This window comes from Podarcis filfolensis, assembly GCF_964270895.1.
Source record: "Podarcis filfolensis genome assembly, chromosome: 16".
Lineage (NCBI taxonomy): Eukaryota > Metazoa > Chordata > Lepidosauria > Squamata > Lacertidae > Podarcis > Podarcis filfolensis.
Window position 1 is genome coordinate 25,563,278 of NC_139620.1, and position 24,161 is coordinate 25,587,438.

At 47.6% G+C, this 24,161-nt stretch overlaps 1 long non-coding RNA gene across 1 annotated transcript; it reads left to right on the top strand.

Annotated features, from left to right (window-relative positions):
* Positions 1-825: 825 nt before the first annotated feature.
* LOC310750888 lies at positions 826-10,421 on the top strand. Its single transcript, XR_014542348.1, has 3 exons — positions 826-939; positions 3,761-3,933; positions 10,338-10,421. It is a non-coding gene; the product is annotated as an uncharacterized lncRNA (long non-coding RNA).
* Positions 10,422-24,161: the final 13,740 nt, after the last annotated feature.

The window sequence follows — 24,161 nt, forward strand, 5'->3', positions numbered from 1 at the left end:
CTTATGACTCAGCCAGTAGAGCACGAGACTCTTAACCTCAGGCGTGTGGATTCGAGCCCCATGTTGGGCAAAAGATTTCTGCAGTGTAGAGGGGTTGGACTAGATGACTCTAATTGGTCCCTACAATTCTATGATTCTATATACATTATAAAGGGACGCGGGTGGCGCTGTGGTCTAAACCACAGAGCCTAGGGCTTGCCGATCAGAAGGTTGGTGGTTCAAATCCCTGTGACAGGGTGAGCGCCTGTTGTTCGGTCCCAGCTTCTGCCCACCTAGCAGTTTGAAAGCACGTCAAAGTGCAAGTAGATAAATAGATACCGATCCGGCAGGAAGGTAAACGGTGTTTCCGTGCGCTGCTGTGGTTCCCCAGAAGCGGCTTAGTCATGCTGGCCACATGACCCAGAAGCTGTCTGCGGACAGATGCCGGCCCCTTGGCCTATAGAGCGAGATGAGCACCACAACCCCAGAGTCATTCGCGACTGGACCTAACGGTCAGGGGTATCTTTACCTTTACCTTTATATACATTCTAAAGTCAAGTGGGGGTTGGCCACTGCGAGAAATGGATGCTGGACTAGGTGGGCCATGGGCCTGTTCCAGTTAGCTCCTCTTACATTCCCATGTGTGACCCAGACCAGCAAGGGATTCTGGAGAGGCCTGATGTCACTGCTCGCCTGCCTCCTTTCTCCTCCGCCTTCCAGCTGGACTCAGGGGTGTCCCACGCCATCTCTGCCTGGAAGAAGGGAGGGGGAAGGAGGGCCGGCTCTGTCTGCCCCCTACACCGCCCCCGCCCCCTGTACCCAGAGCACCGGATGGCCAGGGTTTTTGGAGAAGCCGGGCTTAGTGGAACTATTCAAGCCAACCGCAGCCTGGCAACCGGGTGTCGACAATGGGCGCCCAGGAGGGGGAATGTTTCTGCATGCCTGATCAATGGGAGCAGGGTGAGACAGGCAGGCAAACAGGAGCTGGGAAAGAGACCCAGAAGAGAAAGGGACCCTTCCCACCCCTCCTCTCTGCCCTGACTCAGTTCCTTTCATTTATCACGGGCGCTTTGTGGAGCTGGTGACACAACAGAGGCCTTTCGGAGGGAAGGCTCCTTGTGGGGAGTTGGGACAAGGGATGTGCGTGTGTGTTTTCCCACCTACCTCCCCCCCAAACCCAAATTAAATATCAGGCTCTGCCCTTTTACTTCTTTGTCACCTCCTGGAAAGGCGGGGGCGGGTGAGGAAAGGGTTTTTTTTCTCTCCACACCCCCTTCCCCAAGTCCCATCTGTGCTCAAGTCAGGCCTCCCAGAGTTACAGACCCTAAGGAATGTCCGTTTCCCTGGGCAGACAAAGGAGCAGCCATTCCCACCCAACAAAAAGCACCCACACCTCAGACCCTTGTTTGTTGACCCAAGGGAGAGCAGAACGCCTGGGTTTAAAATGGCAACCGTGCCCAGCAGCAGTTGCCGGGGCAAAAACGAGGAGGAGGCTCTGGCAACAGGGGCAAAATATGCCAATGGAGGCATCTGAGGCAGGGTTTGGGGAAGAGGGTGAGGCTGCTGGAGGTGGTTATCGATGGCTACCACCAGCCACAGTAAAAGGTAAAGGTAAATAATAATAATAATTTATTATTTATACCCCACCCATCTGGCTGAGTTTCGCCAGCCACTCTGGGCGACATCCAATCGAGTGTTAAAAACAATACAGCATTAAATATTTAAAAACTTCCCTAAACAGGGCTGCCTTCAGATGTCTTTTAAAGATAAGATAGCTGCTTATTTCCTTCACATCTGAAGGGAGGGCGTTCCACAGGGTGGGTGCCACTACCGAGAAGCCCCTCTATCTGGTTCCCTGTAACCTCACTTCTCGCAATGAGGGAACCGCCAGAAGGCCCTCGATGCTGGATCTCAGTGTCCGGGGCTGAACGATGCAGGTGGAGACGCTCCTTCAGGTATACAGGACCCCTGGATGATTAAGTCCAGTCAAAGGAGACTATGGGGTTGTGGCACTCATCTCACTTTCAGGCCGAGGGAGCCGGCGTTTGTCCACAGACAGCTTTCCGGGTGGGTCATGTGACCAGCATGACTATATCGCTTCTGGCGCTACGGAACACCCTGACGGAAACCAGAGCGCAGCGGTACCTATTGATCTACTTGCACTGGTGTGCTTTCAAACTGCTAGGTTGGCAGGAGCTGGGACAGAGCGATGGGAGCTCACTCCGTCGCTGGGATTTGAACCGCCAACCTTCCGATCAGCAAGCCCAAGAGGCTCAGTGGTTTAGACCACAGCACCACCCTACCAGCCTACCAGCCATGATAACTGTGCTGTGTCCCCGCAGTCGGAGGCAGTGATGCTTCTGAGTACCAGTTGCTGGAAACCGCAGAAGGGCTCTTGTGCTCGGGTCCTGCTTTTTGCTGGCTTCCCAGAAGAGGCATTTGGTTGGTCACTGTGAGAACAGGAAGCTGGACTAGATGGGCCACTGAGGCAGCCTCCTCCGGCAGTGGGTTTTGGTTGCCACCAAGGGTGGACATCGAGGGAGACAGACAAATATGATGCACAATGAGGTGGGCTCCCAGCAAACGGGTGGCATAGGGTTTCCCTCTAAGACAGGCAAGAGTTGTTAGGTTCCCCCCTTCAAACAGGGTTGTTGAAGGTACCTTGAAGGATGGAAAGTGTGGCCCGTGGCATATTTGCACACTCTACTTTTTGCGCCGGCTCAACAGGTTCAGCAGGCTTTTTGCATTCTTGCAAAAATCTGCGGCTCCTGAAGGTTCATTTTATCATATGTGGTGGTCTGGTAGTAAGGTTTAAGCTTACTGGGAAATGATGTACAGTGGTACCTCGGGTTAAGAACTTAGTTCGTTCTGGGGGTCCGTTCTTAACCTGAAGCACCACTTTAGCTAATGGGGCCTTCCGCTGCCGCTGTGCTGCCGCTGTGCGATTTCTGTTCTCACCCTGAAGCAAAGTTCTTAACCCGAGGTACTATTTCTGGGTTAGCGGAATCTGTAACCTGAAGCGTCTGTAACCCGAGGTACCACTGTATAATGAAATGGATGTTTAAAATAACCTTTGTAAAAAAAAACTACACACACACACAAAACAAACAGCAGCTTTTCTTTGGGGAATTATAGGGACAGAACTACCTAAGCCGTATAGAAACTTATTAATGTAACATAAGAATGTTACTTGCCCCCAAATGGAAAAAAGCAGAAGTCCCAGCAAAGGAAGAACGGATACAAAAACTTAGGGAATATATATAAATGACAAAACATACCAGACGAATAAGAAATCAAGATAACAAACTTTTTATAAAAGAATGGAAATGGTTTAATGAATATTTACAGATAAATTGTAAACAGATAAGAACATTGGCAGGGTTATTGTAATAACCTGCAGTTTCATAAGAGTATATATTTAAAGAAGATGAATAAATGATCAAGTTAAGTTAATCTGGATATGCAGAAGATATTGAAAATAAATTTAAGGAATGGCAGAAAGAGGGAGAAGGAAGTCATGTTTTGAAATGTTAAGATGATTGTAATAATTAGTGAAATGTATAAATCTGAAAAGTATAAATATTTTTCTTCTAAAAAACCACTGCAGCTTCTATTTGAGCAAAAGCTGCAACAGTTGGGCAGCAGAAAGGCATGTGTTGAGACCAGTGTGGGACTGAAGCCACTCTCAAAACTGGTTCCGGATTCGATGGGGGTCCAGCATGCAATGCTATATGGATCCAATGTCAGATGTATGTTCCTATTTTCCACTGCAAACCTGCAGCACACGGCCGGGTTGGGGGGACGGATGGATGGACAGGAAAGCCCATGTGGCAACAGAAGAGAATGGCAGGGGTCTCAGAAGAAAAATGCTGTTCCTGAACATCTGTTGCCCAAGGGGAATCTCAGCTCCAGTTAAAGACAGAGCTGGAACTACTAGCATTTTTGGTGCAGGAGGTAAGGCAGAAGATTCCGACTTCTGGAAGTTGCATTTCAATATGTTTACACCCAAATGCACCTTATCTGCAGCTTGCTTCCTAGAAGTAGAGACTGCTCCATTATTTTATTTTATTTCATAAAATGTATGCACCACTTAACTCTAGAAAAACAAACAAACCTCAAAAAGCGCTTTACAAAATAGATGAAACAGTAAAATTATCAATAAGAAAAATTAACAGCAATAATATAAAACTTTCAGAAAGTTAAAATAACCACAGACTAAAAAGAGATTAAAAGCCACACCAACTTTTTAAACATCTGGGTGGGCTTGTCTAAAGAAGGGTGTTTTAGTGGGCACTGAAAAGAGTGAAGGCGCCTTGACTGACATCAATAGGCAGGGAGTTCTAATGTGTAAACGCTGCCAAATGTCACGTTTCTTCAAATGTAGAACAGGTATTCTGTGGCACCTGTAACAGGGCCAGTTCTGCCAACTGAAGCAGTCTAGTAGGCGCATATGATCTCATAGATTATCCATGAGGGCAAATGAGGCACTGCTTGCACCAATCTGAGCCAGCTCCCACCAGCCCGCCTTCCTACTGACATGCAGCCCAGAGGGTGGCCCTGCCGGTCAGCATCCTCCTTTAGGTATCAGTGTTGCCCCTGAAGAACTCAGCTGGGGTGAAACCAGAATGAACTCTCTCCCTTGTCATTGGCTCTCTGGCACCACCTGCTGTCAGGCTCCCTGCTCTCCTGCCTACCAGCTTGTGGGCAAAGGTTATATTTAAACACAGGTCTTTTCCAGTTTAAACTCAGGTCTTTTCCAGGTTGCATTTGGAAGCCCATTTTGCTCCACCGATCCTGCTTCGAGATCAGCACAAACCTGATCTGCGAAGAGGCACAAAAGGACTGGATGGTCTTCAGGTGCATTTTAACGTGTCTGTGTTTCTAAATTTATTCCTCCCAACGCTACAGCCTGCCACAAGATGTAGCATTAACACACTGAATTGTAGCTGGGAAATCTCGCCAAATATGCAAAGGAGGTATCTCAGAGCCGGCTTGGAATAAAAGCTTCCCGAGTGATAATTTCGTTCTTTTATCTGCGGGAGCGTTAAATGCAGGTCCCAAACAATACGAGCTCTGAGCGCCACGTCAAAAACCCTGAAAAGTTCTAATTGATAATAAATAATTCAGCTTCTTGCCCAGGCCCCAAATTTGTTGAAATCTTCGGCAGCAATCCAAGCAAACGACTTAAAGAAGATGATGAAGCCCCAAACCTTTCACAGTGGGGGGTGGGGGTGGGAATTGGCCAGATGAAAATTACAGCACCCTTTGAGCTCCCCAAGGCTCCAGAACAGGGGTTGGCAAGGTTTACCAGCCATGGGCCGGATCCTTCCTACAGAGATTGTCCGTGGGCTGGACTGGCACAGCGCGATGCCGGAATTCGGGTCTGTGCATGTCTGTGGCACCGGCAATCGCTTCTGCACATACCCAGAGGCCAAAAATTGTGCCTAAGCAGAAGCAATTTTCAGCGTCTGGACATGCGCAGGCGTGATTTCTGGTGCCACTCGACGAGTCCCTGTGCCACGCTGCGCTGGTTTAGCGCAGTGCATGGGGGACTTGCCAAGTGGGTAGTTCGGTTCGAGGGTGGCTCCTGGGCTGGTAAAATGGTCTTCGTGGGCCGCTTCCGGCCAATGGGCTGCACGTTGCCGACCCTTGCTCTAGAATCTTCACCTTATGACTGTGGAGACCAGTGTTTGCCAGCCTGGTACCCTCCAGATGTTTGAAACTATAATTCCCCTCAGTCCCCTAGGTGATGTGATGCACAAGGTGATGGGAGCAGAACTGTAGCTCAGGGGCAGAGCTCCAGCCTTGCATGCAGAAAGTCGCAGGTTCAGTCCCCAATGGCATGCCGGCTTCCAACACATATAAAAACATAATAAAACATTTAACATTAAAAAACGTCCCTATACAGGGCTGCCTTCAGATGTCTTCTAAAGGTTGTACAGTCATACCTTGGATCCTGAACGCCTTGCGAGCCAAATGTTTTGGCTCCCAAATGCTGCAAACCCAGCAGTGAGTGTTCCGGTTTGCGAATGTTCTTTGGAACCCGAACGTCCGACGTGGGTTCCGATTGGCTGCAGTAGCTTCCTGCAGCCAATCGGAAGCCGTGCCTTGGTTTCCGTATGTTTTGGAAGTTGAACGGCCTTCCTGAACAGATTCCGTTAGACTTCCGTTAGACTCTCCTTGGCTCAGGGGTTGCATAACTCCATACCCTCCAACATTTCTCTGAAAAAAATAGGGATATCCTAAGGAAAAGCGGGACATTCCAAGATCAAATCAGAAACCGGGAATGTCCCTTGAAAATAGGGACACTTGGAGGGTCTTGGATTGAACCTGCGGCCTTCTGCATTCATAGCAGATACTATACCAGAGATTGAATCTGGGACCTTCTCCTGCATGCAAAGCAGATGCCCCGCTAAGCTGCATTCCTTCACAAATGGGATCGTAGGAAACAGCCTTACACCAAGCCACATCACTGGTCCATCTATCTCAGTGTCCTCTACTCTGAGTGGCAGCAGGCTTCCAGCCCATGGGTAGGCAACCTAAGGCCCGGGGGTCGGATCTGGCTCAATCGCCTTCTAAATCCGGCCCACGGACAGTGCGGGAATCAGTATGTTTTTACATGAGTAGAATGTGTCCTTTTATTTAAAATGCACCTCTGGGTTATTTGTGGGGCCTGCCTGGCATTTTGACATGAGTAGAATGTGTGCTTTTATTTAAAATGCATCTCTGGGTTATTTGTGGGGCATAGGAATTCGTTCATCCCCCCCTCCAAAATATAGTCCGCCCCCCCACAAGGTCTGAGGGACAGTGGACCGGCCCCCTGCTGAAAAAGTTTGCTGACCCCTGCTCCAGCATTTCAGACAGGGGTGTCTTGCAGTACCACCGGGATATGTGGTTAGGGATAGAATCTGGGACTTTCTGTATGGAAGGCAAGACGTTCTTCCTCTGAACTGCACCTGTTCCCCAGCGTAGCTTGGTTGCCGGCACCACCACCCCTTCCCTGGCTCTCCAGCGCCTGGGAGTTGCTAGCGCCACCCAAGCTATGATCGCTGGATGCAGAGAGATGGCTACGGGCTGCCTGGCGAACCTGGGCGTGTGAGAAGCAGATTACTGCATGGGCTCAGCAAAGAGGCTACGCAGCAGCCAGGGCGGAGTTGCCAAGGTGAAGGCAGTTTAATAGGTTGCTGCTTACAGGCTTAGAGTGCTTTACAGGTGCCTTGTCTGGAAATATGACCAGCAGCTGCTAATTGCTTCTCTAACTGGCCAACCTCATCTGACATCTTCCTATTTTGGGAGCAGGGACCTGCCCTCCCCACGCAGCAAGAGGCAGACTCTCCCTCCTTCCATCCCTTCCACTTCCCCATCTGAACACACTGCGGACGAGCAAAAAGTCAGTTTTTAAGGCAATGGCTTGTTTGAGACAAGAGAAACGCAACTTGCGGGTTGCGAAGTAGGCTTGTTTCAACAGGCAGTAGTTACGACTGGCCACAGTTTAGGGTTCGAACATGAGTCACTATGGTTTTTCTTCAAAGCACAGGATTTAGGTCTCAATGTTTTGCTTAATTGCTTTATAGGTTTCTTCTCGTTTGCTGATGCTATGAATGGACTTTTTGTTTGTGGTTTCGGGGTTGTACCTTGCATGCTCCGCTTAGAGATTTTATTTATTGTACTTCATAAAATATACACACTGCTTGATTTTTTTAAAAAAAACCTCCAAGCGGTTTACAAAAAAGATTTAAAAAAATTTATCAATAAGAAAAAATAGCAACAATAATTTAAGTTTTGAGAAAGTTAAAACAGCAATAGATCAAAACTCACACCCACTTTCTAAACACCTGGGTGGTCTTAATAGCTCATTTGGTTAGAGTGTGGTGCTGATAACAGCAAGGTTGCAGGTTCGATCCCTGTATGGGACAGCTGAATATTGCTGCATTGCAGAGGGTTGGACTAGATGCTTCTCAGGGTCCCTTCCAACAGTTCTATGATTCTATATTTTTAGCAGGTGCCCAAAAGAGTACAGTGGTACCTCTGGTTACGTTCTTAATTCGTTCCAGAGGTCCGTTCTTAACCTGAAACTGTTCTTAACCTGAAGCACCACTTTAGCTAATGGGGCCTCCCGCTGCCGCTGCGCCACCACCGTGCGATTTCTGTTCTCATCCTGAAGCAAAGTTCTTAACCCGAGGTACTATTTCTGGGTTAGTGGAGTCTGTAACCTAGAATCATAGAATCATAGAGTTGGAAGAGACCACAAGGGCCATCGAGTCCAACCCCCTGCCAAGCAGGAAACACCATCAGAGCACTCCTGACATATGGTTGTCAAGCCTCTGCTTAAAGACCTCCAAAGAAGGAGACTCCACCACACTCCTTGGCAGCAAATTCCACTGTCAAACAGCTCTTACTGTCAGGAAGTTCTTCCTAATGTTTAGGTGGAATCTTCTTTCTTGTAGTTTGGATCCATTGCTCCGTGTCCGCTTCTCTGGAGCAGCAGAAAACAACCTTTCTCCCTCCTCTATGTGACATCCTTTTATATATTTGAACATGGCTATCATATCACCCCTTAACCTCCTCTTCTCCAGGCTAAACATGCCCAGCTCCCTTAGCCGTTCCTCATAAGGCATCGTTTCCAGGCCTTTGACCATTTTGGTTGCCCTCCTCTGGACACGTTCCAGTTTGTCAGTGTCCTTCTGAAGCGTATGTAACCTGAAGCGTATGTAACCTGAAATGTATGTAACCCGAGGTACCACTGTACAGTGAAGAAACCAGTCTGACGTCAATGGTTCCAAAGTTTAAGCGCTGTCACTCTATAACATATTTATTTCTTGCAAATGCTGAATAGGTATTACAGTATGTGGCATTTGTAACAGGGCCAGTTTCGCAGATCAGTGCCCTTTTCTGAGCTTTCTGCAGCTCTACAATATCCTTTGCTTTGCTATAACCCTTAGTCAACCGTGTCTCTCCCCACTGTGGCTTCTCTCTTGGCTTTCCCCAGGTTCCCAGACTGGCCCCATAGTGCAGTCACCTGCTTTTTCTTCTGCTACACTGAAAATCCGGTGCAGCTTGTTTCAGACACACACACACACACAAATGGGAAACCAAATAGCCCTTCCTTATTCTTCCCAGCTGAAATGTTGCACCTGATTAATTCGGGTTGTATAAATAGCCATCTCTGCGGCCCAGCAGCCGGCATCAAGGCCCCTGCTGTCTGGCGGAGAAGCCTCCCTGAGCTGTAATTAAAAACTTTACCCCTGAAAGGCTGTCGGGCTGAAGAAAGGAAGGAAACAGAGAGAAAGAGGAGAGGAACTGGTTCTCGGACGGACCTAACAATTATGCTCTTGATGAATTATTCAGGGTGGTTACGGGGAGGGAGCGGGACTGTAGAGATGGATTTCCCTCTGCCAGCATTAAACATGTGAGAAGAGGCTCAGATTTTAGCTGTCCAGGGAAAGGGGGCTTGCCGGGAGCTCAGCGGATCCAAAATCAGGTGCACGGCTTTTGTGAGATTGCACGATGAGCATCGAAATCTGCATGGTGGGAGGCGATTTGGCCCAGGCCCAGTCCAGAGCCCCAGAGAACAGCCCACAGCACAACCTGCTACAAGCTCCTGCCCTCCAAAAGTTTTGGACTAGAACTCCTATCAGCTGGGGTAGGGTATATTTAGCCTGGAGAAGAGGAGACAGATGGTCACTGCCTCCTGTGGGAGTGAGTTCCATAGGTTAACTTTGAAGAACGATTTCCCCCTTTATCTGTCCTGAGCAGCTTCACTGTACAGTGGTACAGTGGTACCTCAGGTTAAGTACTTAATTCATTCCGGAGGTCCGTACTTAACTTGAAACTGTTCTTAACCTGAACCACCACTTTAACTAATGGGGCCTCCTGCTGCTGCCGCCGCACCACCGGAGCACGATTTCTGTTCTCATCCTGAAGCAAAGTTCTTAACCCAAGGTACTATTTCTGGGTTAGCAGAGTCTGTAACCTGAAGCGTATGTAACCTGAAGCATATGTAACCCATGGTACCACTGTACTTCGGATTAAGAACTTAATTTGTTCTGGAGGTCCATTCTTAACCTGAAACTGTTCTTAACCTGAGGTACCACTTTAGCTAATGGGGCCTCCCGCTGTCGCTGTGCCGCCGCCACGCAATTTCTATTCTCATCCTGAAGCAAAGTTCTTAACCTGAGGTACTATTTCTGGGTTAGCGGAGTCTGTAACCTGAAGCGTCTGTAACCTGAAGCGTATGTAACCCGAGGTACCACTGTATGTTGACCAGTTCTAGCGCAATGAGGGGGTTTTCTCCCCATCTATCGACATTCCCCACACGGCGCATCATTTTATAAACCTTGGTTTTACATCTTCTCCAGCACCTTCATTTCTGAACTGGGAAGCAAACGACGTTTCAGCTTTTCCTCCCAGAGAACAGGCACCCTTTTCCTGCACCTTCCACAGTACAGTGGTACCTCAGGTTACATACGCCTCAGGTTACATACTCCGCTAACCCAGAAATAGTGCTTCAGGTTAAGAACTTTGCTTCAGGATGAGAACAGAAATCAGGCTCCGGCGGCGCGGCGGCAGCAGAAGGTCCCATTAGCTAAAGTGGTGCTTCAGGTTAAGAACAGTTTCAGGTTAAGAATGGACCTCCAGAATGAATCAAACACTTATCCCGAGGTACCACTGTATCCTTGTTGTTGAGATGCAGCACATGGGATTTGGGGGAGCCTTCCTAGAGGAATCTGGTTGGGCATTAACGCAAGAAGGGGGTTTACGGGAAGGTCAGGCCTTTCTCAGTGTAAGCCTGGGACATGGTGAGCACTTGGCCAGAGCCTGCACTAATTACTGCCCCTAACGAGGACACCAATTAGGAACAGCACTTGAACCAGCTTAGCTCCTTTCCTTCTTCTAAAGAGGAGAGCTGCTTCCAGGAGCAGCGGCAACCCAAGACTGAAAAGGGAGGCATTGTGAGGCTTGCAACCTCACCCCTGTCCGTGGAACAGTGTGGCAGAGTGGTTAGAGGGTCAGACTAGAACCTGAGAGGTAAAGGTAAAGGGACCCCTGAACATTAGGTCCAGTCGTGACTGACTCTGGGATTGTGGCGCTCATCTCGCTTTATTGGCCGAGGGAGCCGGTGTACAGCCCTCCCATGTGGCCAGCATGACTAAGCTGCTTCTGGCGAACCAGAGCGGCGCATGGAAACGCCGTTTACCTTCCCGCTGGAGTGGTACCTATTTATCTACTTGCAGTTTGACATGCTTTCGAGTTGCTAGGTTGGCAGGAGCAGGGACCGAGGAACGGGAGCTCACCCCGTCGTGTGATTTGAACCGCCAACCTTCTGATCGGCAAGTCCTAGGCTCTGTGGTTTAACCCACAACGCCACCCGCGTCTCAGAGACCTGAGAGACCAGGGTTCAAATCCCCACTGAGCCATGAAGCTCACTGGGGGACCTTGGGCCTCTCAGCCTAACCTACCTCACAGGGCTCTGGGGAGGATGAAATACAGAGGAGAACCATTTTCCTCGAAGGAAAAGTGGGATATGAATGGAACAATAAACAAAATATTTCAAAGACATTTCATCTTCGAGCCCTTCCAGACGCGGCGAGGGGAGCGGCTGGCGGGTGTATTCTGGAACATTTTTATTATTTCTATCCTTTATGACATTCCTATCCTGTCTGTCCTCCAAGGTGGTTTAAAGACTTCTCATTTTATCCTTACAACAACCCTGTGAGGTAGGTTACGCTGAGTGACTGGCCCCTGAGGTCACACCCAATAAGCTTCATGGTTGAGTGGAGATTTGAACCCTGGTCTCCTAGTCCAACGCTCTAACCACTGCACCACAGTGACTCTTTGTTGCGGGGGCGGGGGCGTGAATCTCAGAGACCTTGAATTAAAAGAAATATTGTTTAACTGAAGGTAGAAAAGGTGGATGTTAGCATGGACTGAATTTTTAAATTAACCATTTCTTCCTTTTTTTAATGTAATCTGCAGATGGAAAATCAGAAGTTTTCCCCTTTTTTGGTATCTTTTCCTAATGTTTCTTTTTCTTTCGTATTTTATCTTTTTTTTTTCTCTCTCTCTCCTTTTTTTCTTCTTTCTATTTTCCTTTCTTTCTTCTGTTGCTCTCCTTTGCTCCTTTGCTCTTCTTCTTTTTCTTCTTTCTTTGGAGTCCTATGCCTAGGGCCTTTATGTTAAGGTCTAGAATATGTATACTCATCATGGGGGTGATAATCAATGGAGGACCCTGGGAAATGTGGGTCTCCCAGGGTGAGAGGCTGGGAGGGGAAAGGAAAGTTCCCAGGTGAGGAGCTATTGTCCTTTGTGGGTGATAAGAGCGAAGAATTACTTTTAAGAGAGGTCACCGTATTCTGCTCACTCAATTTGCATTTTTGTAGTTACCGTATTTTTCGCTCTATAGGACGCACTTTTTCCCCTCCAAAAATTAAGGGGAAATGTGTGTGCGTCCTATACAGTGAATGCAGGCTTCACGGCTAAGCCCAAAGCCAGAACAGGAAGACGGAGCGCTGTGCAGCGCTCCGTCTCGCTGTTCTAGCTTGCGGACGGCTGCGCAAAGCCTCCGCAGAACAGCAGGATGCCTTCACCCCGCTGCCCTGCGGAGGCTACGAAGGCTGTACGAAGGTGGGGCCAAGGTTGCAACGCTCCCCCCCCAACCCCACAAGCTCATGGGGCAGCGGGAAGGCGGTGCGCCACCTTTGCGCTGCTCCCTGACCTGGTCTTTGGGGCTGGCGGTGGGGGAAAGCAGGGCTTCCCCCCGCAGCCCCAAAGAGCAGGTTGAAAGGAACCCAAAGCCTCCGGAGCCCAGCGGGAACTCCCGCTGGGCTCCGGAGGCTTCGGGTGAACACACCTTGAACACACAGAATGCACCTGGTTTTAGAGGGGGAGAACAAGAAAAAAAAATTATTTTTTTCCTATTCTCCCCCTCCTATGGTCAGGTGCGTCCTATAGAGCGAAAAATACGGTGTAATATTACTGTATTAAAAAAAATTAATCTTAGCTCAAATACAACAACAGTGGCTCTCAGCTGCAACGTATCAGTGACAAAACAACACAGCATTGGTGCTGGATTTAAACTGGACTGTCCACACAACTTTATTAGTTGCTATGCAATGTTTCCCCAACATTATTGCATCATTGCCACCTGCAGGGTCAATTCTTGCACTGCAGCACCGAAAACGGGCCAAAAAAGCAGCAACCCAGGACATTTGTGGTATAAAAAGTGACAGGATTTCAGCAGGGGACTGCAAGAGACGCATCTGCTGCCAACGAAGCGGTTTGTCCGCCCCAAAACATTTGCAAACTGCATTAAAAGCAGGACCGCGTATAACCACCCTGACACCATCGCGAGGGCAAGTCATCGCGAAAGAGCAATAAAAAAAAGAGGAAGGATTGGTTTGGTGGATTTTGATTTGACGTTCCGGAGGGGGTCCTTAGAGACACCAAGTCCCAAGCCACGTGCCACGACAGAGCAGCTGGCACTCCACGTGAAGAGAAAAAAATCAAGCCGGGGTGAAGAGAAAGCAGAACTGGATATATGGGTACATCTCCTGAGTGATTTGCTGTAGGTCGGAGGGCATTTCTGAAGCTGCTATGGTGGCATAGCTGTCAGCTTACAGATTTGAAAATAAGGGAGCAGCAGCCTTGAAAATAAGGGATCAGCAGCCAAAATAAGGGATTTTTGGGGGCACAGGCATGTTCAACTTCTGAGCCCCTCCAAGCCAAAGGCAGAAAGCCCAGCCAGCAGCCAAACAAAGCCTCAAGCGGTGGTTCCCACAGCACAGCAACCCGGCAAAGGGGATGCAGCAAGGAAAACCACCGTCACCTCTCCGCTGGGAAGCGCTGAGCAAAGGCGAGTCCCCAGGCAACGCGGCCGATTTGATCGGCACAAGGCATGCAAGCTCCAACCCCCAGTCGTTCTTAGACTCCTTATTGGGTGAGCAACGCAGCCAAGCAACACAGTTGGAGCCTCCCTCCTCCCTGGCCGGCAGGGAGGGAGGCAGAGAAGCTGCTTCCTTTGAAACCCAGGAAATTTAAGGGACAGCATCAATAAGGGACAGCAGCGGGACACGGTGCTGGGATAAGGGACTTTCCTGCCAAATAAGGGACGGTTGACAGCTATGCATAGTGGTTTAGCAGCAACAGCAACAACACAAGAGCCTGCTGGATCAGGTCAATGGGCCATCTAGCCTACCATCCTTTTCTCACAGTGGCCGACTCCTCCTGCCTTAATTATATTGCTGAAACGAAGAGAGCTTGGTTTGAGCGTTAAGCAAGCTCCATTCAGTTTTGCCACTCCAAACCAGTTCCTGAGCTCAGAATTCCTGTGTCCTTTGTACCAGCCTCTGGTTGGTGGACTTGGGGGCTCTAGTTAAAAAACAAAGTAGGCCACACAAGCCTGAAACACACAATCAAATGTTCCTGTGAGCCTAATCCACCTACCCAGAGAGTAAGGTGCTCGTTGCGTCTCTGGATGAGTCACTGCTCAAGCCTGGCCTCCTTCCTTCCTTCCTGCCAACCTTCAACTGAGCAGAGGTAACTAGCCTCTGTAGTTGTTCTGGGAGGTGTCTTCCATTGCGCCCTCAAAGGAGTATTCCTGCTGCCTCCCTGCATGATATGGGTTCCTCTGTAGATGGGGGCACCTTATATTTTTGCCTTTTTGGGTTGGAAACTGCCTCCACTTTTAATGTGTGTGTGGGGGGGTGTGTTTCAGCTCTCAGATGTTTAGAGGGTATTTTGCTGGCCCGTCTCCATCTGCCAGGTCTCTGGTAGAAGAGAGTTCAGAAGAATACCCCGCAGGGATCCCGATTCTTGACACAAAAGGAGGACAGGAGAAGTGCCTGCCTGGCCCATCCACAAAAAGCCAGAGTCTCGCTTAGCCTGAGAAAGCCTCCTGCCTGCTTCTTTCTCTGGGAGTAATTGAGTTGAGCCCTTCTCCTCTGACCCTGGTGGGGCTAGCTAGACTCTCCAATTTCCACATGAAAGGAGCCCTCAGGGAAGAGGGGCTGTTGGGATGAGGGAGGAAGAGGCCCTTCCTCCTTTTCACATTCACAAGGAGGCCAGTAGGACTATAAATAAACTCTGCTCTGGAAACAAGAGCTTTTCCGTGGCTGCACCCAGGTGCGTGAAAGAGAATTGGTTGTTCTGTGCACGAAAGAGCCATTGACACACGTGTGTGTGTGTGTGTGTGTGTGTGTGTGTGTGTGTTTGAGAAAAAAGTTACCATACACTCCTGCAAGTGCAGAAATTTACCAGATATGCAATTGCAACTTAAATCATGATATGTATATTTCTTTCTATATATATATGTGTGTGTGTGTGTGTGTTACATTTCATGATATAATTTTTTAAACTGAAAAATATGTGTATGTATGTTTGTGTGTGTATGTTTTGTTTTTCTTTTATAATTTATTAAAAGCATTTGCTGTTGATTATTTTTAAAAAATATTTGTATGCTGCTATATCATAAATATATATATATATCAAAGCAGATTAAAGCCATATAAGGAAATCATTAAAGATGTAAAAACTTGGTGTACTTTGCTTTTTAGCTTAAAAAGACTTCCAAGGAACAGATTTAAAAGTCAGCTCCTGCTTGTAATCTGAACGGCACAGCATAAAAGGAAAGGGCTACTGGGAGGGAGAAAACAAACACAGGCACTGGTTTTCTGTGACCAAGTTTTTATAATGACTAACCGGGATGGAAACAGTTCGAGGAGAACATAAAGTTACTGGCATGTTAGTAGAACCTTGCTGTGGAAAAAAAAAAGATGTTTAAAATCATGTGATACGCACACCTCTTTATCTGTGGCGATTTACAAACAATTAAAAAGCATAAGGCAGGCTTTTCCAACCTGGAACCCTCCAGGTGTTTTGGACTACAACTCCCATCATATATGGGAGCCAGTGTGGGAGCTATATATAAGAGCCAGTGTGGTGTAGTGGTTAAGAGCCGTGGACTCGTAATCTGGTGAACCAGGTTCAATTCCCCACTCCTCCACATGCAGCTGCTGGGTGACCTTGGGCTAGTCACACTTCTCTGAAGTCTCTCAGCCCCACTCACCTCACAGAGTGTTTGTTGTGGGGGAGGAAGGGAAAGGAGAATGTTAGCTACTTTGAGACTCCTTAGGGTAGTGATAAAGCGGGATATCAAATCTAAAAAAATCCTAAAAACTAAACTATACTAGCTGAAGCTGGTGGTAGTTATAGTATCAGCTTCAAATACAAGCAGTCCGTTCAAGGTCTTCTTCAGTCTTCCCAGTTCCTCTTCATTCCCAAACAATCACACCCACCCGCAACCTCTTCATTCCCGTTGGCACTTTAGGGACTCGGACGGCCACTGCTGCTGCAGATATAAGTGTCAAGCCAACATTGCTTATCTTGGCACAGCCGACAGCAAGTGCCCCTGTACAGTCTTCTTCTTTGGCGATCACTCGTAGCCGAGTAAGATTGTCTTCTATAAACACAGTTTTAACAATGAATCTGTAAATGACTGTGGAGGCCAGTTCTGGATCCACACGTCCTTCCACAGTGAGGACATTGGTTTCCGGGTGGGAGTTGATCAGGGTGAGGGTTTGTCAAGCGTGCCTTCCTCTTAGCACGTTTCTCCCTTGCGTCCTGAGTTTGAGCGTCTTCAAAGTCCATGACACCTTTGGTAAAGGCTGTTCTCCAACTGGAGCACTCGCAAGCCAGTGTTTCCCAGTTGTCGAAGTTTATACTACATTTTTAAAGATTTGCCTTGAGAGAGTCTTTAAACCTCTTTTGTTGACCACCAGCATTACGTTTTCCATTTTTAAGTTTGGAAAAAAGTACAGTGGTACCTCAGGTTACATACACTTCAGGTTACATACGCTTCAGGTTACATATGCTTCAGGTTACAGACTCCGCTAATCCAGAAATATTACCTCGGGTTAAGAACTTTGCTTCAGTTTGAGAACAGAAATCGTGCAGCGGCGGCACAGCAGCTGCAGGAGGCCCCATTAGATAAAGTGGTGCTTCAGGTTAAGAACAGTTTCAGGTTAAGAACGGACCTCCGGAACGAATTAAGTACTTAACCTAAGGTACCACTGTAGTTGCTTTGGAAGACGATAAGGTGGGCCCTAAACTTTAAACCAGCATTCAAGTCTGGGGCACTTGAACCACTAGTTAGATCTCGCTGGGAAATCGTGCAAGAGTTTCTCTCCCGCACACCTCTGCCCTCAAGAGTTCATGTGCGCATTGCTCACTTTGGCCGGCGTTCCTGAAGCAGAGAGAAATGCACAGCGAGAAATGGGAGAGAGAAGGGAAGGAATTGTTTTCTGTTGAGCAGGCAAGGCCGCGTGATGTTACCTTTCCGCAAAAGGCAAAGAGGAAAAGAACAGCTTGTTCTCCTTATCTGTCAGAGGGGTAATCAGAGGAGAGAGAAGAAAACCCTGGAACGCGATTTGGATGGCCGCATGTCAACAGCGCCTTTGTATGAGAGCTGGCAATAGCATCCGAGGGACTGTCCGTATTTCACAGGAGGGAATCCAGCGCATACCAGAACTTTGGGGTTGCGCATTTAAAGTGGGTTGAAGCGCTTTGTCTCACCCTAGCGCAACAAAACACTTTTTTTGTTTTTTAATTGCGGTTTGGAAAGCAGTGGGGAAATGCATTGAAAAGTGTGGGATGAATGAATGATGAAGAGGATGACGTGTAAACACTCTGCAAGCAAATCTGGATGAATGCAGATAAGTGGTCCTTGTCATAAGAACGTAAATGTAAGAACAGCAGAAGAGCCCAATCAATCAGGCCAAAGGATACCCATCTAGTTCAGCAGCCCTGTTCTCAAAGTGGTTACCCAGATGCCTGTGGGAAACTGGCAAACAGGACCCAAACATGAGGCCACCCTCCTCTCCTGTGGCTACCAGCAGCTGGTACTAAAAAGCTTTTCTGCCTCCGACCGTGGAAGCAGAGTATAGTCAATTGCGGCTAGTAGCCATTGATAAGGGACGCGGGTGGCGCTGTGGGTTAAACCACAGAGCCTAGGATTTGCCGATCAGAAGGTCGGCGGTTCGAATCCCTGCGACGGGGTGAGCTCCCGTTGCTCGGTCCCTGCTCCTGCCAACCTAGCAGTTCGAAAGCACGTCAAAGTGCAAGTAGGTACTGCTCCAGCGGGAAGGTAAACGGCTTTTCCGTGCGCTGCTCTGGTTCGCCAGAAGCGGCTTAGTCATGCTGGCCACATGACCCGGAAGCTGTACGCCGGCTCCCCCGGCCAATAAAGCGAGATGAGCGCCACAACCCCAGAGTCGGCCACGACTGGACCTAACGGTCAGGGGTCCCTTTACCTTTACCTTAAGGGAGAGAAAAGGCATCTGGGTAGTTACTCTCATCAGACCAACCAAATGAACATCCCAGATGCTCAGAAGACATGGCAGCTATACATGTCGAAGGACGCACACACAACATATGGTATAATGCTGTCCATCCTTCCTTCTAAGGAAACAAGAGGAAGGAGAAGGAATTCCCTGCCTACTGAACTGATATGGCATTGGGCTGCTAAGAGATCGCCAAACATCTCCCCCTCCCCCAGACCCCATAGCTAAACCCATCCCCCAGAGGCCCAGTTCCCAGGGTCTTCAACTGAAGATTTGCATAGTGCTTCCAGATCATTCCTAGAAGACAGGACAATGGCATTCCTCCCCACCCCCTGCCCTCCGCCTTGCGGTGTAGATGGATGGGGGTCCCTGTGAAAAGAAGGGGAGGGGCAGGGCAAGATCTGAAGGGGTGGAGGAGGCTGGAGACAGGAGAGAAAAGAATGGGGCAAATCTTCTCTTTTGTCCCATCATTGTCTCTGCTGCTGCTCAGCCAGGACTGGCCAGTGAACGTCTACGGACAGGAGGCAAGCAGGGATTTTTTCAGTGTTGAAAGTGATGCAAGAGTTTGCAGTATCCAAGGGTGGACTGAACGGCCCAGAATTTGTCCCATTTCGCATGGGCACCAAGGCATAGGTCCCTTCCGTCTCACCTTCTGGGTAGATACTTAAAAAGAAGGAAAAAAAGAATTGCGCACCAATAAAATCCACATTCTACGCAATTAAAACGCACCCTCTAAAACATGAAAAACATGCACTTCTCAATGCATTCATCTGCATAATACATGTTTCATAGGCATCTTCTTATATAAGACAGGACTTTTCAGAAACCATAAAAGGCCTCATTCCAACTGAGAGCTGTGTTCAGATTCGCAAGCAAGTTCAGAAACAGAGGAACGTAAGACCACAAGAAGAGCCCTTCAGCTGGATCAGGCCAGAGACCCATCTAGTCTCACAGTAGCCAACCTGATGCCTAACAGGGCATGCAGTGGGTGGAACTGGGTCTATACCCTCTTGGCTGCGAGTTCTGGAGACGGGGCCCTGACTGACTCCAGCTACGAAAGCTGAGGCTGCTGAAGAGGCCAGAGACCATCTTGTCTCTTAGTGCAGACTCAAGTCATTGAGCCTGAGCTTCTACAGACACAGCCCTCCCAGCAGAAGCATGTACCTGTATGTTCTATGCTTATGATATGTTATTCGCTTGATAATTATGCTGCTTTACATGTGCATTTTATATTTAACTTTGTTTAGTAATGTTTCCCATATGTGGGTTAGGTTTGCTGCGTTAAAATGTGCATTCTGTAGCTGACCTCCTTTGTAATGTTATATCCTGAAAGCTTTAAGATCATGTTTTAGTTTCCCATTGCTTTGAATGTATAATTTATATTTTACTTTCTTCAATAATGTTTTATTCTGGGTTGTCTTATTTGATGTTTTAACGTAAACTGCTTTGAGATCACCCCCCTTAAAAATATAATGTGATATAGAAAAGGAATGAATAATAATAATTTAAAGGTATAATGTATACACACACACATTATCTATCTATCTATCTATCTATCTATCTATCTGTCATCTATCTATCTATCTATCATCTATCTATCTCCTCTCCTGGAGGGGCCACCTTCAAATAGTTGAAGGACTGTCACATGGAAGATGGAGCAAGCTTGTTTTCGCTGCTGTTCCAGAGGACAGAACCAGTGGATTCAAGTGACAACAAAGAAGATTCCAACTAAAGACTAGGAATAACTTTCTAAGAGCTGTTGGGCAGCAGAATGGACCACCTTGGAAGGTGGTGGAATCTCCTTCATTGGAGGTTTTTAAACAGAGACAGGATGACCATCTATCAGGGAATCTTGACCTGTGATTCCTGCATTGCAGGGGGTTGGACTAGATGACTCTAGGGGTCCCTTCTAACTCTTACCATTATCTGTTTCCACACGCTATGAAATGCATCCAGAGCCACATTCTTTCCCTCAAAGATTCTGCATGCTGTAGTTTATCGCTCACCACTGGGGGCTGGTGCCCACTGGGAGCCCAACAGTAGGTGGCGCCAGAGCCAACTCAGTTCTGGTTTTCTCCCCATCCCTGCTGAGTTCTGCAAGGGCAACACAGAGACTAAGAAGGAGGAAGCTGGTCGCTAGTGGCACCTGCTTCATCAGTAAGAAGGCAGACAAGCAAAAGGCTGAGGTTGGTGGGGGCAGTGCCTCACGAAACCAGCCTCCACTTCTTCTCAGTTCCCAGCAAGCCTTAAGGAACTACAGTTCCCAGAATTATTGGCTGGAAAGGAATGTGCTTTAAAAGGTATAGTGTGTTTGCAAAACATCTTAATTAATAAAATGCGTCTGAAGTCCTTTGGGCTCCCAGGACCTAATTTGTGGTGGATTTGCAGGGAAGGGATTTTATTTATTCCTTTTATGACATTGGCATGTCTCCAAGGAGATCAGGGTGGTATTCACGGGGTCTATCCCATTTTATCCGCACAATGACCCTGTAAATTACATGATTAGAGCGGATCTACATTCCCGCCTAGAAAATGCATGTTTTGAGATGTGAAACAGTCGCCTGGACATCCCATCTCCAGGGTCAGCCACCGGTAGAAAGCTCAGCCTGCCGCCCCGTGGAACTGTCAAGTACTACCAATGATTTATCCACCTTTCAGGACTTGATGGCGGTTTCTCCAGAGCTGTTTGCCTAAAATGTTAGCAATGCCTTGTTTGTTATGTTTGGCCAGTGGAGGGAAGCCATTGAGCATGGAATGTGGCCCCCATGCCTCTCTGTCTTGCCTGTTGCACTCTCCCCAGCCAAACCCCTCACTGACCCTGCCCTACACCTTCCTCGAGTGATGTTATCTCCCTTGCTTGCCTGGTGGACAGATGAGGTGGAAAAAAACCCCAGCTTTTGTGTGGATGGAATATAAGATTCTTGTAAAAGCCACCTCTGTGGCTCTACCCACCTTTGAGCATAAGATCTCTGCTGGATCAGACCCGAGGATCAGACCCACACCATTTTTTAATTTGAAGAATACAGCACCAGGCCCAGGAGTGCAGGACACTATGATAGGGAGGTTTGGCCGCTGGACAACAGGGTGGGAGGCCTGATCATTTAAAGGAAAGCCTGGCCAAACTGGGATGCATCTGTTTGTATGTGGACGTGCAAGAAACTGCTTTTTCCTGAGTCAATGGATCATCTAGCTCCGTAAAGGTAAAGGGACCCCTGACCATTAGGTCCAGTCGTGACCGACTCTGGGGTTGCGGCGCTCATCTCGCTTTATTGGCCGAGGGAGCCGGCGTACAGCTTCCAGGTCATGTGGCCAGCATGACTAAGCTGCTTCTGGCGAACCAGAGCAGCGCATGGAAACGGTGTTTACCTTCCCGCCAGAGTGGTACCTATTTATCTACTTGCACATCTAGCTCAGTACTGTCTGGCAAATACTGTCTGGCAGTGGCTCTTCAGAGTTTCAGATGAGAGTCTATCCCAGTCCTACCTGGAGATGCAATTGGGGATCAAACGTGGAGTCTTCTGCAGGCAGGGCAGATGCTCTACCACCGAACTGTGGCCCCTCCCTTACAGGAATTTGTCTAACCCCCTTTTAAAATTAACCAAATTGATGGCCATTATACCGCTGTTGTCAAGTGGAAACTACCAGCCCCAAGAGAGGAGAAAACAAGAGATGTGAACAGATGGTCATCTTGGTCCTCCTACCTATGCCCATCCTACAGGTGATTTTAATAGCCTAACTATAATCATTTATACTCAGAAATAAGTGGTCCTCCTGCTTAATCCAATGGGGTTTATATACCTAGGTAAGCATGGCTAGAAAATAAGTGTCACTTACTACATTCAGTCTAACAGACAAGCCTCCACTGCTGTAATGGTTTTCAGAGCCCAATGTATATTTCCTTTTCCACAAGCCAGTTTTTCCTCTTCTCCTCGCAAGCGATGCTCCAGGTCTGTATTGAGGATCTGCTTTAATCTTTCCGGGCTCTCAAAACCCAGGATCTATTACTGCTATAAGCTAGGAGGAGCTCTTCTCTGTGTTCTTTGGTCAGGGGTCACACCAGCAGTAAATATCCAGGAAACTAGGTTTACACAGCAGCTCCACACCTAAAGCACATGACTTCCTCTCCCCAAGAATCCTGGGAACTGTAGTCTTACAGAGCTGCAATCCTCAGCAGCTTTACCAAACTACAGTTCCCAGGATCATAAAATTAATATATTCAGCGACCTCAATAGCATCTCCAGCAAGCTTTTGGGGTAATTTGGTTTTCTTTTTAAAAATAATTTTTATTAAGTTTTCCGTTTTACAATTTCAAATACTTATTTTACATCCTTGAAGTATCAGTGACTTCCCTTCTTCTCTTTCCATGGTTCATTTTATATATCTTAAACCCCTGCATATTTTACAAAAACAATACCAATCAGCTTTACATTATTGCATCCTTCAAAATTTACTTATTTTACACTGTTGAATTTATCTTAATGCTGCCAACGTTTTCAGCTGTGCACAATTATTTTCCATATAGTCAATAAACGTTTTCCAATCTTCTTTAAACAGATGTTCTTCTTGTTCTCTTATTCTATATGTTAAGTCTGCAAGGTGCACATATTCTGTCAACTTAAGTTGCCATACTTCTTTGGTTGGGACCTTGCTCGTTTTCCATTATTCGGCTAACAAAACACGGGCCGCAGTTGTTGCATACATAAATAACCTTATCTCATTTGAGATTCAGGTAGGTAGCCGTGTTGGTCTGAGACAGTCAAAATAAATTTAAAAAATTGTCCAGTAGCACCTTAGAGACCAACTAAGTTTGTTCTGGGTATAAGCTTTTGTGTGCATAACAGAACAATCCTAACTCTAGAAAGTTGGCAGAATTTATGATGACATAGATCACACCAGCTTAAGTTGTCCCTATTCCAGACTCTGCTCAGGATCAAGTTAGAGGAATTCAACTTTCACCACCCTTTCTGCCGGCTGTGTTCCACTGGGTTGCTAGGTCATGATAAGCACACGAAAGTTTATACCCAGAACAAACTTAGTTGGTCTCTAAGGGACGCGGGTGGCGCTGTGGGTTAAACCATAGAGCCTAGGACTTGTCGATCAGAAGGTTGGCGGTAAACAGCATTTATGTGCGCTGCTCTGGTTCGCCAGAAGCGGCTTAGTCATACTGGCCACATAACCCAGAAGTTGTACGCCGGCTCCCTCGGACAATAAAGCGAGATGAGCGCCGCAACCCTAGAGTCGGCCACGACTGGACCTAATGGTCAGGGGTCCCTTTACCTTAAGGTGCTACTGGACAATTTCTTTACTTATCTCATTTGGTAATTTGGTTTTCCATTTGGTAATATCCTAGATGGTCATTAAGCTGTATGGATAATTCTGAACAGAACTAATTGCAAATTGTTCACCTTATCCTCAAGAATATCAGTGGGCCACCCACAAATCCCCCATTCAAAAGTACCCCTGTGGCTGAAGCAAGGCCACCAGGTCAGATCTGTCTAGCTCCCAATGGCAATCTGAAGCCTGCTTTTGCCCAGTTTGCACTTTTAAAAGTTAAAATCTCCAAACCAAACAACAAAACTCTTTCCTCCCCCCACACATTAGATAACAACTGAATCAGAAACAACAAGCAGCAAACACAACCCTAAACAATCTATTAAATTAAATGGGGAATTCAAGCGGATTTAGGACGGCAGCCTAAAATGCTAGATTCCTTCATTGCTGTAAACCAGCAGCTCCCATGTCTGCCCCAAGCAGGCCGGAAGTGAGTCCTATGTGCGTGAGTCTATGTTGGGGGCACGCCCTCTGCGCTGTGTCTCCCATCGCTCCCCCTGGTGCTGACGTCATTAG